The sequence below is a fragment of the Mustela putorius genome, unplaced genomic scaffold (assembly GCF_011764305.1).
Source record: "Mustela putorius furo isolate JIRA1106 unplaced genomic scaffold, ASM1176430v1.1 tig00003871_pilon_pilon_pilon, whole genome shotgun sequence".
Classification (NCBI taxonomy): Eukaryota; Metazoa; Chordata; class Mammalia; order Carnivora; family Mustelidae; genus Mustela; species Mustela putorius.
In genome coordinates this window covers 13714156-13727351 of record NW_025422023.1, presented here as the reverse complement: position 1 = coordinate 13727351, position 13196 = coordinate 13714156, and positions in this window count along the sequence as shown.

Here is a 13196-nt window from a genome sequence, read left to right as displayed (position 1 = left end):
TTATACGACACACACTTTTCTCTGTGCTTTGTATGCATTACTGAATTTAATTCTCATAATAACCTTATGCATCAGGTACTATTCTTTATGGCAATCCAATGGACCAGATGAAGGTATTTGGACCAGCAATACAACCAGTAAATTCTATAACCACCAAGATTTCTGCATTTAGAAAATTCTTTTTAACCATTCTTTTTGATCATGTTACCCTATCTCCCACATATATAATGCTTATCCATTTATGAATTATGTCCTATACATTAGTTGAGTCCCAGCCAAGTGTCATACTGTATTCAAACAACCCCTGCAGTACCCAGGTCTGTCTTACAGAAGGTACTCAATAAATACACCTTAGTGAATTCAGAAACTGTATTTTTAACTAAGTGGTCTTCCTGAGAGGCTCTATGTCAGCTTACCTATCTGCATGAAGCCAAGTTTTTAAAATCTATGAGACTTTAACATTCCTGTGTTGACTTCATCAGAATATTTGAAGGAAATGGATGTATGTTATATGATAAAGGTTATCATTTTTAAGAACTAAGGAAGAAAAAGTAAGCCTGCAAAACCTCCCATGCATTAGTGTGACAAGAAACAATATTCTGCTGTGGACTGAGTTCGAGTATAACTAGAAATACTTCAACTTAATTTATGCTGTGGGGGAAAGAGAGCTGACAAGACACAGAGCGGGGAGAAAAGAACGGCTATTCATTAAGCTTCTCTTTGTCTTATCACCCAAATTAACCTTAAAACTATATATTAAAACAATTTAAAGAAGTCAATTATGGGAAACCACTCTGAGTTTCTTTCTCTATCTTTGTACAGAACTCCTTAGCCCCCCATGATATCAATAAGACAGACTTCAGGGTGTCCAAAAATATTACAAAATTCTTTGTAAAATGTTGTGTGTCTGTTATGTGTGGTTGAGAAGGCTCACGGTGTTTATCAGTTCTTTAAAGGAGCTTTGAGGGGCGCCTGGGTGGCTCAGTGGGTTAAGGCCTCTGACTTCGGCTCAGGTCATGATCTCAGGGTCCTGGAATCGAGTCCCACATCGGGCTCTCTGCTCAGCAGGGAGCCTACTTCTCCGTCTCTCTCTGCCTTCCTCTCTGCCTACTTGTGATCTCTGTCTGTCAAATACATAAATAAATAAATAAATAAATAAATCTTAAAAAAAAATAAAGGAGCTTTGAACAGTAAGATCTACTGCTCTCCTGATGACTATAATATATCCTACATCACCTGAAAGTTGTTCATTGGTACATAATCAAGAAGAATAAATAATATCAACCTTCTATGAAAGAAAGTTTCAGATTTTAATATACGGAAAGTGGAAACAAAGAGTCCTGTTTGTATTTTAGAACAGCAGTTCTCGGGACACTTTCATACTCTGAACAATGAAAGAGGACCCTCCAAATGCTTTTGCTTATGTGAGCTGTATCTATCCATACCTAACGATGTTAGGAAGTAAAGCCATTTTTTTTTTTTTAAGCACACACAAGCACGCATTCCCTTAACCTTCAGAGCAATGGAGCCATCAGAGTCATGGTCATGCAATCTCTGGAAAACTCTACCGTGCAATCCTGAGAGAACAAAGTTGAAAAAGCAAATGATGTTTCTGTCTTATTATGAAAATAGTCTCACTTCACAGCTCCCTGAGGGTCTAAAGGATCCTCAGGTAAACTCAGCATTATTGTGAGAACTACTGCTCTAGAGAAACTAAAATCTTACAAGTGGTGCCATTTTCCCACTTCCTTTTGGCTTTTTGGAAAGATGAGATCCATATATATCAGCTTCAGGAAACATGGGAACTTTTATGAAAGTGTTAATGCTGTCCTCACTCTAATGTCATCCCTTATTTCCTTTTTGCCTTACTTTTATCAGACATCTTTTATCAATTCATCTTACTTCACTGTGTACATTTTCACAAATGCCCTCAAGTCCTTTTGGAACAGCATAGTATCTAAACAAACAAATACACACAGAAAAGCACTAACTCACCATAAAAGACTGAAATGGGGACAGTAGTTTTTTAAATTAATTGATTCTGAAATTACTAAGTTCAGTGTGATGACACTAGGAAACCTGTAACTTTTACCAAGTTAAAAAAAAATCATGGAATGGAATAATTTAAATCTTGAAGGGGCTCTAATGTTTTAGTCAAATCTCATCTTTTTTTATGGGGGGAGAAAGTGAAGTAATGTTTTTGCTTCCATTTCCATAACTTAAATATGGATTTTAAAAAGTCCTTCATTCCTTGAATATAGACACTTCCTTGATAGAAATACAAAGTAACGTATTTTTGTTGTTAACTATTATGAATATTTGATAATTCTCTTATGCAAATGGACTGTGATGCCATCTATCTCATGGGTGTTCAACATTTAATGGCTAATGTTCAATATGGCCAAGAGATGGAGTTCCTGAGTGGGGTCAGGTGCAACAGAAGCAACTAGGATCTGTGTCTGTGTATTGTTCATCACTGGCAACAAAACATTGTATCTTTCGCGTGCAACTGGTGGCTCTCTCTTCCTGCCAGTAGCCCATTGTTAAAGATAAATGTTTGAAAACAGGAGATTTCTCCCATGAAACCATAAATCTGTGTTTGTGGTATTGTCTAATCTCTGTTGTGGGAACGGATCTGACATCGCCATCTGAAAATTATGACTTCTTTCAACTCAAAAACCAGGATGCAGATGACGATGAAGAAAAATTTCCTCTCTATCCAGGCAAATGTCACAATTGTGTATAATTCTGTTACCCATGTTGAGAGGCAAATGGACTTAGGGTTTACTATCCTTTAATTAGATTTATCTTCCAGGAGATGTCATGGTTTATGTGCTCACTAAAACAACTGAACTGAGCCTTTACTTCCTCTCTAGCTAATCCTGGGCTGGAGAATGCAAATGTCATCACTGTAATATTACAAGTCATGGAAACAACCCAGAAAAGAGGATTTTCATCCAAGGGTTCAAATCAAGTCCATATTTCCAGGTCCCCAATCACTTCCCTATGTACTTTCATCAAACATTTCCAGTGTGCATCACACCTTCCTGGAACTATCCCTTAAATTCCACTTGTCAGAGTGATATGATGCAAAAGTTGTGCTTTATGGAAGGAACACAACCTGCCACCTACTTACCGTGTGTCCTTCCTTCTATCCTTGCCTTAAGAAATAATATTGCTTTAGTTATCCTCCCCCCCCCTTTTTTTTTTTCTTTTTTAACATCTGAGCATATGTTGGAAGCAATGACATCATGTACTAACATTCCTCTCTCAAAGAGCACACAACCCCTTTCAGGCCAGATGCTTGGAGCAAACATTAAACATGCATCCTACCACTTCCCCAAGCATGAGTAACCATCTAGACATCATCACAGAGAAGCTCACATGGAGGTTACTCCATGCAACATCTAATGGTGTAGGTAGGAATAGAATCCAGAAGTCCCAACTCCCTGTGAAGTGTTCTGCCTGGAAAACACCAGGCCTGTTTCTTCAGGTAAGAAAGCATACTCTGGGAATAGGCCAAAGATTTGGCTAAGGGGAGGATGGATCAGTACTTCCCCAGCCCTGAGTGAGCACCCTTCCAGATACTGTCACAGTGGTTCTTAGGTGGGTGGGTATGACCTTTGCTGAGCAACTATTTCTATTGGCACAGAGACAATCCTTCTCCATGTTTGATAGTAATGTGGAGGCAATTTTCTTGCTTCAAAAAAGAGAGGTCAAAGACTGGAAAAGTGCTGCACTGTCTGGAAAATCTCAAACATATTCCTTGATCTGTAAGACAAATCTAAACAGTCGAACAAACAAAAAACCCATTGTGAACCTCTATAAACATCAGGCAAAAAATACATATTCACTTTTCTTGTGAATTGACACATTTTTGTTGCTGTAGGTTGATTTCGGTATTTTGGGAAGCTACTTTAGGTGGTAGTACTGTTAAAAATGGGATATTCTGAGTTTATTCAGACCTTAAAATCTGAAAGCATTAGTACATTTTCCCCCATTATGTCTTCTCTATTCCTTTCAATTCACCAGCATGGTTTAGCTCAGCAACACTGGGGGGTGGGGGTGGGGGAATGACATTCATTTAAAAGGAAAACACAAGTTGTTTTCTATTTGTATTTCCAACACAAAATAGAGGTTCTCAGTAAGTACTATCAAAACCCTTGCCTGTTAAAGATGCTCATTATCTATGCTGAATTTATGGAGGAGAGGATACATTTTTTAGGGAGAATGAGGTAGTTTGTGGGATACTGAATAATAATTTGACAATATTTTGCAGCAAAAATACTTCGAGATATATTATTACTCATGCAGGCATAGATGACTTATATTGAATTTAATTTGTCCTTGAATTTGATTTTACATTCTCACCCTGCATAATTATTCTCTATTGGCACTTCTCTAATTAGCCAAGGCAACAAAGTCACAGCTTCTATTTATGTTTTAGTGTTTCAGAAAGGCAAGACCTTTAGTTATCCTACAGGGGGATTCAGAAATTTTTATGTATAAGCTTGAAGCATGAGACTCAGATTTTAAAGTTACTTTTTAGTTTTATTTGTAAATTTTTTCTATAAACTAGCTTCTCCAAAATGGGTTTAAAATTTCTCAACTTAAATAATTATAACCATATAAAGATAAGCAGATATTTGTCAACCAATGCCCTGAAATCCTATTATATACAGCGATATACAAAAGTCCATTAAGAAGTGATAAATACAAGTTAATTACTGGAATGAAAGGAAGGGATTGGAGGGAGAGAAAAAAAATCAAAATAATTTTTAAGTTAGTAACCTTTCACCTGACTCACATTGGTTGGAATCCAATATTGACCAGAGGGATGGGAATTCATTCTGATGATGTGATGGTAAAAAGTTGTGAGTTAATGAGTCTGGTGGTCTTGGCACTATTCCCAGAGAACTATAGTTCCCAGTATGTAACTAATGGACAGCTTTGGTCCAACTGGCAGTCTTTGTTGTGTCAAAAAGACTCAGGGCTATTGGGACACATCTTTCCCTTCGTACTGACAGGCTTCATCTCTGAATGAGTGGAAGGAACTCTGGTGGTCACCTCTGGAGAAGTAGTGGCCAAGACCCTATTCTCAGTCTGACCTGTGATTCCAGGGCACTTGGGTTTGGAAGGAGTGCTTCCCAAAACCTAATGCTGTCTTTGGGGAACATAAAGAAACATAAAATTTATCACTTGGAAAGATGGAATGATTTCATGTGCAGCCTTCATATCAGAGTCCTCGAGGAGAAGTGATGAATAAGCTGAGAAATTTTATTCAGCAGAACTATTCCCTTGGGTAGGAGAAAGAGTGAACCACGGTCATCTTTATTAGAAATTGTGCACCTGAAGACTCCCAGACAGAGTGAGAGAACATGTACAACCCCATTGTAAAACACTTTTTAAAAATCTTTAGGATGCATTAGTGCGTTAATACACAGGGGTTTAGCTCTGATTGCCTGATATGGAAATCCCAGCTGCTCATCTTTAAAAGTGAACACTTTACATTATAAAGTGATTTGGTGGTTTTTTTTTTTTTGGCACTGGTTTTTTTCTTTGTTTTAATTTGTAGTATTCATTTATAGAGTCCTCATGTGGTCTCCATGGTTTCTAAAATTACTAAAGAGGGGGGAAAAAATCCTCTTCCCAAATTCATTGTAAGTGACTTGGGGGTGGTGGTGAATGATCCTTCTCCATGAATCAAGCTCCAAAAATAAAGGAAAAGAAATGCAAGGTCAGTTATGGTGAAGTGATTCTAGTCTCTATAATTGTACCATTCCATTGGAGTTCCAATCCAAATGGATTATCTATGAGAAAATGATGCAAAGTTCAGAAATTTCTTGGAGGGGTTCAATCCCAGTGTGAGAAGAGTGCAGGCAGTCAGAAAAAAATATTACAAAAGCAATTCTATCATAGAGAGGAAAAAGAGCTCCTAGACGATATTCATACACAAAAACATTACACACTAAGCAAGAGAGTACAAGATGACAATCCAGTCAGCTTCTCCAATTTGTATTTTTTTTTAAAGATTTTATTTATTTATTTGACAGAGAGAGAGATCACAAGTAGGTGGAGAGTCAGGCAGAGAGAGAGAGAGAGAAGCAGGCTCCCACTGAGCAAAGAGCCCGATGCAGGGCTCGATCCCAGGACACTGAGATCATGACCTGAGCCGAAGGCAGCAGCTTAATCCACTGAGCCACCCAGGCGCCCCTCCAATTTGTATTTTATTTGGTCTGTTGGTAAAACATTTGGCACTCTTTTGTATGCCCTCTTATTGAAATTTTCTCTTTTCTTGATTTCGATATTAATTTCCTGTGCAGATTCCTACTCTGTTATCTTTCTGCTTGAAAACCTTGATGTTTTTTTGGGAATCTAGATCCTCTTTCCTTCATATTTTACAGACTCTCCCAGGAAATCTTGTCCTATTCTTTGGTTTCGGATTCTGTCCTCTTGACAGTAACTCCTGATTGATCAGGGCTCATTCAGAGACTAGTGACAGAAATTCGAATAAAACCAATTGAATTTCCAAAAGAAAGGTTATTTATTGACCAAAATAACCGAAAAGCCTAGGCATAGCTACTGTAAATGTGTTCAGTGTATCTATTCACTTAGAAAGCTTTTATTGAAGATCTACTATAAGCCAAGTAGAATTTAAGGAGCAGGGATAGAAAAGTGAACAGATAGACAGCAATCTCTGACACAGTGTGGTTAACAATATAGTAATTTGAAAAGCATCCAAAATATATTGCATGTTAGATGCTAGTAAATGCTAAGGAGAAAAATAAGGCATGGAGGGAGACAGGAAGGGCTAGGATAGAGTAAGGCTACTATTTTCAGTAGTTGGTCAGGGCAAAATCTCACTGAGAAAGTAACATTTGAGTCAAGGTCTTCTGAAGGAGCTAAAGGAGTGAGCCATGTGAAGCAGGAGAAAGAGCATCCTAGGCAGAGTGAATGGCAAATGCAAATACTCAGAGTAAGTCTAGAGGTTGTGAGACCTTTCAGGGAGTAACAGGATAGCCACAGAAAAGTGAGTGATGAAGACAGTCAGAGGTAGAGACGTAACTAGTGGGCAGACCATGTAGCATCTTTGGACCTTTGTGAAGATTTTAGCCCTTTAATTTGAATGAAATCTGACTTGTGTTTTGAAGAGATGAGCATGATGATCTGACTTATGTTTTAACAAAATTATTCTGGTAGTTAATATAAAGGAAGCAAAGTTGGAATCAGGAAGACCAGTTGATGAATGTATCACCCCAAAACTCTGGGCTCAAAACCATAAGTATTAATTATCACTTATTCATCTTTAGGTGGGGTCTCCACTGAGCCTACCCACTCATCTGTGGTTAGCTGCTGGATAGCTTAGTTGATCTTGGCATCCCACATTTTGGAAGGTTGGCTGACTGTTGGTTGGCCTTTGGCTGTTGGTTGACCTTTGACGGTCTCAGCTGGGATGTCTGACCTCCCCTCTTCATGTTGTTTTATTCTCCACCAGGCTGACCTGGGCTTGTTCATGTGGTGGTGGCAGGGTTTCAGAGACAGAGCATGAGTGTGCGAAACCTGTGAAAGCTAGCCATGGACCTATCAGTCACCTCTGCTACATTCTCTTGGCCAAAACAAGTCAAAGGCCAGTCAGAAAATAATTCTATGAGTTTATGGAAAAAGTAGTAAAATCATGTTGCAGAGGGTAGCCTGGGAGGCCAACGATCCACAAGAGCATATTTTTAAAAATAGGTAATTTGATCCTCTACATTTTGAAGGTAGAGCCAAGACAACTTGCTGAAAAACTAAAGGTAGCATCTGAGAGAAAGGGGAGTTGAGATTGACACAACGGTTTCTGAACTGAACAATCCAGAATGATGGAATTACTATTAACCTGGAAGGAGAAGGTTGCAGGAGGAGAAATCACTTATCCTTTCTATCAAGATTCTATTTTTAAGCTCTGATTTCTTCTATAGGTAGACTTTCCCAAATCTGGGAAAAAATTCTTCACCAGGAGCTTCAGATATATATCTCTTTCTGGAATAGCAGTTAAGTAGAAAATGAAACGTTCTTTGTCCATAGTTTTATTAGAAGTTCTGAACTGACTTTTGTTGGATCAGTTAAGGCCTTCAGCCATTCCACAACAGTCATTATAATTATTCAGGTATGGTTCACATGTTCACCCTCAGAACCTGTAAATGCTATTAGTCTTTTTGAATAACATAGATGACTAGTGGAGTGGTGGTGATTTCTCAGAGAAATGAGATTCCATTGCTGGGGAGAATGGATGCCAAAACATCACTTGTTCATCACAAACACAAAGCCTCTATCTACTACCAAGATCTCTTTTTATGCCCTTTATCTTTAAGATAATATAACTTGGATATTCCACAGGACCTCCAGCTTGATTTAAAGAAAGCTGTACTCATTATCTTTCTACCTCCTTTGCAAACACCCGATGATCTCTTATGTTTCTTACCACAGTGAATGGCACCACCATCCCTCTGTTTGCCCAAGCAAGAAATCATCATTCACTGCTATTTCCCCCTATATTCAGTGAATCACAAAATCTCATAAATTCTCTACCTATTAGTTATCTGTTAGAATAGTTGTTAGTTTGGGGCCATCATTCACAGGATTATTGCCTGGCTGATTATGGTATTTATTTTCATTCTTAGTTAATCTGTCCTTTATTCTAATTTACTTCTTCATGTACAGCGCAATATTTCCACAACAAAATACAGTTACATGACTTCCTTGACTTATGTCCTCTAATCAGTCCCTATTCTCTTAGAAAAATACAGCTTGAAAGTTGCCTGTTTACCTCTTGTTTCTTGTTTTGTTACTTTTTGCCACCCAGACTGTGTTCTAAGCATAGTAAACATTTTTACTTCCTTAAGAAAGGTGCCATTTCCCTTTTATCTTGGGCTACTGAACATTCTGTTTCTTTTCCCTGGAATATATATATCTCAAGATAGATCACATTTCTCCTAGGAAGTATTTTTGACCCTTCCTTCTACTGGTCTAGGATGCTACTTTACCTCGATATCTTCCCTGTAATAACACTTTTACATTGCATTTTATTCACTATTTATTTACTTGTAATTAGTCATTAGGTTTCAAATTTCAGGAGTAGTGATCATATTTGTCTTGGTCACTGTTTTCTCCATCAATAACTCATTCATACTAGTTAGTTAAGGCTTCATTTGGACCTATGAATAGAGCCCTGACAAAGCTTTTTGTAAAGAAAATTTTAATCATCACATAATAGGAATAAGCTTCACAAAAGTTTTTTTGTGGTGGTGGTAGTTTCAGTGGCCCTTTTAGTATTAAAGTCTCATAAAGACTAACCTGAAACACTGAAGAAAAAGAAGAGAGAATGAGAAAAGTGTTATGACAGTGTAAGCCAATTTTTCAAAAAAATTAAGATGGTAAGTTCCCATTTCATTTGTTAGTGTTCAGTGGAGGTAGCAGAAAAACAGTGAGTGTTATAGAAAATTCATTATAATGAGACAAGATGGGATCAGGAGGGAGACAAACTGTAAGAGACTTCTAATCTCACAAAACAAACTGACGGTTGTAGGGGGCGGGGGTAGGGGGGTAGGGAGAGGGTGGTTGGATTATGGACATTGGAGAAGGTATGTGCTATGGTGAGTGCTGTGACGTGTAAACCTGGCAATTCACAGACCTGTACCCCTGGGGCTAATAATACATTATATGTTAATAAAAATTTTTAGAAAATTTTTTAAATTAAAAAAAAAGAAAATTCATTATAATTATCATATTTAGTTGGTTGAGGGAGGAGTTGGAAAATGAAGTTCTGGAACATAGACCAGGTACTCTAGAAGCCAGGTGTACCCAGCTGCTCACACTAGTCCAGGCAAGGGGGGAATTTATGGCAAAGCCTATGGGAAGCTCTTCTTTTGGTGTAGCTCCTCTTTTACGGAATCCCGGCCAAGTGCCTGGTAGTGGTCCTGAGGCCACTGCTGGTCAGCAGGACTTGATGTAGAGAAGATCTGAACATACAGCAGAGGACAGTGAGGATAAACCAGTTCTGAGGGGCATCCCTAAGTCTGCCCCCACAAAGACATCTGAGTGCAAAGAGATCTGCTTCATCTCTTATTTATTTGTAGATTTTATTCAAATGTTTAACCTGGATCCATGCAGAGAGGACATTCTGGAAAATATATTTCCCAGCTTAACAAATGTGACCAGCATCAACTACTGAATACTGGAGGCTTTGTTTAGATACCAGAGACACTTGTGGATTTATTTTCCCACCCAATCTGAATCTGGCAAAAAGCAGAGACTTTGACATTTAGTTGCCCTGTAGAGCAGGGTGACCCTGACTCAGACTTCACACTGAGCAGCTGGAGTGAAAAAGAATGGGTGAAAATGCCAGAAAGCCTAAGTATGAATGGCAAATAATCTCAAAAATCAAATAAATTCATGGCATATGGGAAAAAGAATGAGATCTAGTCTTAATTATAATGGTTTTAAAAATAGAAAACTTGCTGCCAAGAAATAAAGTACAAAAATGTTTAGACTGGGTTTCAATTATAGTTGGAAAATGTAATGAGTTAGAAACCTTGTATTTGTCTTATGGACTTGAGAAGCAAATCTAACCTCCAATAGAATGTGTCATATGAGTCAGTAAATTTTAATATTAGGCGTCTGTTGTTCATGTTGAGGATGTGTGTTATAACACTGAATTCTCTGTGGCCACCTGCCTTCTTGAGCCTTATGTCTGACTTCTAGTAACATCTCCATTTCTTCCCCCACAAACTACCTCCCCTAGTCTCAGAGTTTTTTGCCAAAGGTTTTTGGGGAAATATTTGACCTCAGAATACTCTCTACAAAGATCATGCCTTCATCAGTGATGCAAGCTTTCAAATTATTAACTAGAAGGTCTAAAATGCCAGCCTCAAGCACTTGTATTCAGATGCTGCCCCTAGGGTCCTAGCCTTCCAAATCCCAAATAATGTCGAACAAGATGGCTAAGAGGTTCACCAAACCAGCAACAAAAATATCTCATCAAATATGACTTTTACTGCCCCTCTTTAAAGCTATACAAAGCCAGTTTCCAGCAATTTTAGCACAGCTATTGTGTCCTATCTGTCAGTAAAGCTTTACATGTTTATTGAGGTAGTCTCAGAACCCACTAACAGGTAAACAGTAAACTTTAAATGTTATTCCCATAATGGGATGAAATCTAGATTCTCCAAAATCACATTCCTTTTGCTAGATAGAACTTCATATAAACTACCTTTAAGAGCTATCTATCAAGTAGATTCAAAGAAAGGCCATGGGTTTTGAAAGCCAGTGTGGGAAGTTGTTTAAAGCTTCATGTGGGTCATTCCCACAACTGTTTCCCTACATCTCACCCCTGGATAGTCTCCTTCTTTTTCCTTACTCTATTCTTGCAAATCAGTGTGCTTTATTGCTGTCATTTAATTCCCTTCCAGGGCCTGTCTGACCATTTCTGTCTTTGTCTTAGTTAAGAGTTTCTTCGTGGGCATATAAGAGCATAGGAGTCAGAGTAGAAGATTTGGTGGAAAAAGAACCTTTCCTACCACAGATCATTACTCATCTTCTGACTCATCTGCAAGGCTGGAGGCTTAGAACTGTCTATTTTAATTACAATTAGTTTTTAATAGAACTAAAACAACTGTGTTGAGAAATGTCATTGGCACGTGACATTTCAGTTAAGTGTGTGGAAGAGGGGTGATGACCTTAATATGTGATGCAGAGATTAAAAAAACTCATGATCTACAGCTCTTAAAATTCGTTTAAAGATACAACAAAATAAGTTAACAAGCTAACAAGCAATGTCTATGGAAAATTGTATAGTTAATTCAAATTAAATATTTTAGGGGGCTAAATTCTGGAAGCTATTTCCAGGCTTTCAATTTTCTTGAATGTTAAGAAAAACAAGAATTGTCCATTGTCAACAAACAAACAAACAAAAAGTAAGAAAATTTAAACTTTATGAGACTCCTAACTTTATCATTTTAAAAATCATAATTCTTTACCTTTAAAGTGGTTTATTAATTTGTTATTTGATACAGATATGATTATATTAAGAGAGAATTTGGCAACTTTAGCTGAGCTGACACTAACCAAAAGAAAATTTAAGATCGAAGTAGCTCCGGAACAAAGAAAACATCATTCCCTGGAATTCATTTTTTCCCAGGAAGCCAATTGCCATCTTTGGTCGAGTTTCAATGTCAGAAACTGATTTAACGAGAGGATAAAGAGCATAGGATATTAATATATATGCAATGAGAAGCATGAATTCAGATTTCAAAGACAGAATTAATGCAGATATTTTTGGAAAAAGCAATCTCAAAACTTTCTGCTAAATTAAAGAAATAAACCAACATCCCAAGAAGTCATCAAACAAAGTGAAACTCACTGTGTAATTGCCTGGACAACTGAAACAGAAAACTCAACTATCTCCTTGAACGTATTCCGTTGAAATACTTTAACACTTTCTGAACTAAAATAAAGGGGAAAAAATGTTGCTGTGTAATCCAGTGCCCAGTTCTATTTAGAGGCTACATTAAGTAACACTGATACTATTTTATGAGTTAATCATAACACATGAGCTTAACTTTAGAGCTCTGGAAAATTAGACCCTACTTTTCATGGGACACTAAACGTTCGTCCAGCAGAGGGCAATGGTGCTTGTGTACAGTTCAGCTCTGCACAGGGACAGGGGAGGAATGCCTAGGAAGGAAAAGTGTGGTTCAGTGAACATGCAAAGGACAATGCAGTTAAATTTCACTGTAAAATCTTCATGTTTTGGGGGGCGCCTGGGTGGATCAGTCATTAAGTGTCTGCTCATTAAGTGTCTGCCTTCAGCTCAGGCCATGATCTCAGGGTCCTGAGATCAGCCGCATGTCAGGCTCTCTGCTCAGGGGGATGTCTACTTCTCCCTCCCCCTCTGCCACCTCACCTGCTTGTGTTCTCTCTCTTCCTCTTAAATAAATAAATAAGATCTTTAAAAAAAAAAAGTCACCAAGGTTTTGCTACTGATGAGAAATAAGGCATTTCAATTCTTCAAGGTTTATTGAGATGTTGGTAGAAAGATCCCAGAAGGGGGCGGGGGGGGGGCGGTGATCAGCTTTGAAATGCTTTATCTCAAATTACAGAATCCACCGACTTAACAGTGGTAGGAATTGTGCAGCTTTCTCTCTTTTAACCTTTTTAAC